A 5,606-nucleotide genomic window follows, 5' to 3' on the forward strand; every position below is an offset into this window, starting at 1 on the left:
AATCACCTGCATATTGTTTTCTGCAGAGTAGCTGCTCCTATGCGTAGATCTTGTAGGGGGATGGATGGGATCTCGTTCAAAAACCCAAATGTCTGCTGAATTCCTTTGTAGGAGTGATACCTCCTATCCAGCTCGGCAACAAGACGATCTATGACAGCGATAAAAACAGTTGTTTTGAATTTGTCGCAGCCTGAACGCTCATAGTCCGGTTCACTGGATTGTTTTTTCCTTTTCCTGTGTCTCTGCGTGTCCACTTTGTAGACTTGGGACAAAGATGGAGACATGTTTTTTGCATCACTCTCAAACTTGTCAAAATATTCTCGTAGACTGGCTACATAATCCCTCAACGAGCTGACCAAACTAACAGCATTACATAAATCCAGGTCAACTCCCTGTAAAGCAGTCTTGTGGAAATGCTGCAGTATGTTGTTCCACATATTACACAGAATGGCATTCATAGTTTGTCCATCTTCACATACAGTGTCCTGGCTTCATCCCATGTAGTAAGACATTGGTTTGTGTCATTACTAGGGTTGGGTATCGTTTGGATTTTTACGATTCCGATGCCGAACCGGTACTTTTAAAATGATTCAGATTCCTAAACCGATTCTTGAAAAACTGAAAAATTACATCAAAGATGTAATGTGTTTACTAGATGTTAATATGCTTTTACGTCCGTTTTGGTGAGCCCAGAGGGAAAATATGGCATTTTAAAAGAAGCCTACATTTACGGTAGCTAGCCAGCAGTAGACTACAGAGAAAGTGTGATATTTTTACGTCCGTTTCAGAGCAACAGAGGGAAAATATTTCAGTCAACACATTAAGTGGAACTGAAATGCGGAACCGAAATTTGCGTTCTAATCCAGTCCGATTCCTACCGGTTAGGACTCAACCCTAGTCATTACTGATCTTTTGCAGCGACTCCTGGATTCTGGCATAATTCTATTGCAGTGCTCTTGTCACTTGCGTGTGAGCTGACCATCTAGTGTCTGAAAGGCTTTTCAAAGTCTTGATCCTCTGGTTGTCATTTGGCTGTAAACCTGCTGTAATTGTCTGCCAACAGGATGTGGATTTGGAGGAAAAATTAAAAAGTGTCTGCACTAAATTAAAATATTCCTCCCTCTCAAGGCAACAGTTAACACTATTAACACCCACTAAATTTAGTGTGTGTGCAGCGCACTGTACCCACTCGATTAATGGGTTTACCTGTTTAATACGCGCTGGTAGGCCACTGTAAACACCAGACATGTTGGCTGCATTGTCATAACATTGGCCTCTGCAGTTACTGATATCAATGCCCATGTCCTTTAAAACATCAAGCACAGGCTGGCAAAGCTACTCTCCTGTATGACTTTGGATAGGCAGAAACTTGATAAAACGCTCTGTGATGCAGCAATCAGGTGCATAACGCCAGGAGTGGAATCAACACTGATCGAAAAGTACTTTGCCACTTTAATTTGACTGATTATCTCTGCGAGGACCTGTTCCCCCATCAGTTCAATAAATTCTAGCCATGTTGTCGATGAGAGGTATGATGGCGTTCCCTTTCCAGCATTGCCATATTTTTCTATATGCGCTTTCAAAAAGGAATCAAACTTGCTGATAACTTCCAGCACACCCATAAAACTTCACTATGTCCCCTAAGCGCTAGTCCTCACTCTGATAAAAACTTCACCATCGCAACCACCCTTGTTAAAACCTCGGTCCAATATTCACATTCATTGTCAAATTATTTTTTTAGTTCTGAATCTATCCGCCCATCATCTGCACAGCGTGTAACGTACACGAGCATTGCCTTTCTGTGGCTCTCTGATCCTTCATGTTCAGCTAGGCGCACAGCTGCATTTTTCCAGTCACTATAGCCTGCTGTCAATGCAGACTGAATATCACTGTCCCCAAATAATTTGCATGCAAAACAAAACATGGTGCCTGTTGAGGGGGAATAAAGCAGCCATTCTCTTGGCTGAGTTTCACCATTTGCCAGCTTCCTTTTAAACAGGGTTTTGGAAAAGTACCTCTTTTGTTATTTATGTTGTCATTCTGAGGCAGCAACATCTTGCATTTGTTCTGGCAACTTTCAGGTCCCATTTTAATCCAATATGCCCGCATGTCTTCATCAATTTTATCCCAGCATGCAGGATCCGAGCTATAGGTAGCAGGATTTGCGGCCTCTTTTTGCGTTCTCTCCTCCGCAGCAACAGGTGGAGGGGGGCCGGGAATTCCCTTCATCTCTGCCGGGGGTGCAGCTGACCCACGAGCAGGCGACCTGTGTCTGCAGCATGGCGCTTCGGGTGGCTGAAGTATCTGACTCGGTCCCTCTGTCTCAGACTCCCTCCTATCTGAGTGAGATGGTTGTATGGCTGCGGCCTTGTCACAGAGGTCATCTTGACTGGTGTCTTTACATCTATCACTGATAACGTGAATAAATAGAACCAACCTTAAAAACCGACCTGTGTAATATGCATGTCATTGTTGAATAACCTCTTATAAAACGGCTGAAATTCCATGCTTTTTGGTCTAAACGGCATACCCAAATTAAAAGTGGTACAGCTCCCATATACTTTGACACTCTGGGGTGTGCTTGATATCATTGGGAAGGTAACACTCAAGTTTTTGTTACAAGTGTCAGGGTAATTCTAGGCCTTACTGACACAGAGTTACAGAGGCTAGAGGCTTTTTCCGTCCTAGTCATACATCTACAAACTGACTAAAATACACTGCTGTAAACACATATAGGTGAGATACAGACAACAGACAACACAAGGCCATAGCCACATGTCTCAGCTTACTACAGAAAAAATCCGAGGTCAAAAGACTCAAAAATGGATTTTATATGATTTTTTTTCTACAGGTATGTCTGTCTGTTTTTCTCAGGTCCATTTGGAAAGTGCAAAGAAAAAAGACAAAAGTACAAAATACAAAACTTACCCACATCAATCACACACAAACTTGAAATAAATATATAGAAATAAGTAATTATAAATTGTTCAGGGTGTGCTATGCATTGTAATAGTCCCTGTTTTTGCTTTGACACAGATACAGCCATCACAGGGTTAACATTTCAATGGGGTCCATGGTGTCATTTGAATTGTCTCCTTATTGGCTAAAAAGGTAGGAGGGTCTCGTAACATGAAATTTCAACTGGCTCGAGCAACTGTCGATCTAAGAAACGTGGGAACGAATCGCTGCTATGACGTCTTCATAGGGTTTCCAGCTGTCTATCTCCGCCTCCCGTGAACCGATTGGCTCATGAGAGGTCTCTTTAGATTCCTAAGGCTTCAGAGAGAAAAACTGACACCCATATTGAGCGGCTTGAGTCTTGGGTGAAAAGAGAGACCTGATACAAAGTCTGGAAGTGAAACACGCTTTACCGTTTTTCGTTGTAATTCGGTCAGACGGCAACGGTACACTGTTCCTAACTCCCCCAAATTCCCTGAAATATTACCGATGACATGATGAGCTAGCTGCTGCAACAGCTAAGGATCCCGCTGCAGGTGTTTCAACCCCAGCTCCGATGTTAGTCGATGCTGCTGGCAGTCCTCCTGCTGTGGATCTAGTCTTCGACTGTATCCAGTCAATTTAGGGATTTTTTTCAGGATATCTTGGTCACGTTATTCTTTTAACCTTTGTATTTTGCGTTTTTGTGCTCCACTTTCATACTTTCTTTCGGTCAATCTGCCACTATGCCGTCTAGCAGTAGCAGTGACGTAAATGAAAATGACTGACATGATTTGACCAGCAGCAGCTGATTGGACAGATGTGACCCAAGTCACCCAATCACCTGCTTATTTAAAAAAAAATATTTCTTATGGGCCAATTAGGGTCTTTAGTTTTGTTCGCGCTGAAGTACATTTAAAATAATAAACAGTCTGGCCAGTCCGGGGCCCCTGCACACGTGGGGCTCGTAGGCTGCAGCCTACACAAGCCTGTGCATTAATCCGTGCCTGCACACAACCCCCTGGAGCAACCATCTGATCCGTATCACAAACACTACACACACACACACACACACACACACACACACACACACACGCACATACACGCACACACACAGGCCTGTCTGTGAGCTTGGGGATTAATTGAGCTGCACATTCACACACTACCTTTGTCCAAGCTGGACAGCTGTTTATGTATTCATCTCCTCAGCCTGAAGCACTCAGGGAAAACTCATTTATTTAGTTTGCTGTTTGTTCTTTTTTTTGTGCAGTTTTTCATTATAATTTTCAGTTCATTCTACATAACAATGTTGCATCATTCTTACGCTTACCATTCTTACGCTTACCTGCCTGACACACATACTGTACATAACTATGTTGGGTACTCGTAGGGGTACAGATTCAATTATTGGCATATTATCAAAGATGTTTATCAATATTAATAAAGTTATGAATATGGTTATTAATAACTTTATCAAATCAACAAACAATCAAAACGGGGCACCACCCTGAAACTTCAGGGGCCAATATTGAACTGTGGAATAGTCTCATTTGTCAGTGGAAGGGTGAAATCCGAGCACTGACCTGTGTTTAACCAGCAATTAATTCAATAAGTATACAAATAATCACAAACAACTGCTAATTAAAGTATAGTAGAATTTATTAACTTCAAAATTATCAATGGCCAATCAATAATCCTTTAATCAATTAAAACCAATATACGTTTCTTTTAAGTACAACAAAACAAAGCAAAAACAAAACAGCATGTGGAGAGATCCTCTCTGTGTGTGTGTGTGTGTGTGTGTGTGTGTGTGTGTGTGTGTGTGTGTGGGTGTGAAAGATTAGGGGGGGTTGACGAGGTGTAGTCTAGCCAAAGACTACAAAAATGGCTACTCCTGTAAGCTGCACAAAACTGTATAACCCCAAGAGGGCGATATTGCTAGGCTAGGCCCAAGATTAGCCGTTAGCTCATTCAGGCTAAGCTATGTGCTACCAACAATAGGCTAGCTGCTAAGCTAACATGTCTGCACACGTGTGGTTGACAAGAGGGAGACACCGGAGCGCAGAACTGTGGAGCGGTGCGCGCTCTGCAGTTTATGTGATTCGCTGTTTGGCCAGCTGTTCACCTTAGCGCGTGTGGGTAACTAGCTATGTGTTCATATATGTGTGTGTGAGAGAAAGGTTAGAGAAGTAGGAAAGAAAGATATATATATATTCTTGGATCTAACAGTACCTAAAACTCCTCAGCAGTGGGAGAAGCAGAAAGTAGCATTTACAGCCTGAACAAGCTAGCTACATATTCAACACAACATATCAACAATGCACGGTGAGTACATTCACAGAATAGATTTGACTCAGCGGTCACAATCCTAGATTATTACATTACATGCGCAGCAGTAGCGCTGTATTAATCAGATCACATTAATGGTAACACAAAGTAGCAGCAATAGCAAATTACTCATTAATAAAACACACTATTTATCTCTGCCCAGACGTAAGCCTTCTTACTGTGTGTTCAGTAGATCCACGGAGCTCCCAGCACCGAAATTAAATCCACTTTGTTTCAAAAATGGAAGTTTTAGCACAAACTTGTCGTGCTGACCTGTCGTCAACTGGAGTTGAGGTGGAAAGCATTTGTTTCTGTGTGTCATGCTGTAGTGACCAAAGTCA

General features: G+C 42.3%; 1 long non-coding RNA gene across 1 annotated transcript; it reads right to left on the reverse strand.

The window, feature by feature from the left end:
* Positions 1-2,385: 2,385 nt before the first annotated feature.
* On the reverse strand, positions 2,386-3,564 carry LOC116048694. Its single transcript, XR_004104721.2, has 2 exons — positions 3,421-3,564; positions 2,386-2,481 (listed from the first exon to the last, which is right to left on the reverse strand). It is a non-coding gene; the product is annotated as an uncharacterized LOC116048694 (long non-coding RNA).
* Between the last annotated feature and the right edge of the window lie 2,042 nt (positions 3,565-5,606).

Source organism: Sander lucioperca, chromosome 7 (assembly GCF_008315115.2).
Source record: "Sander lucioperca isolate FBNREF2018 chromosome 7, SLUC_FBN_1.2, whole genome shotgun sequence".
NCBI lineage: Eukaryota > Metazoa > Chordata > Actinopteri > Perciformes > Percidae > Sander > Sander lucioperca.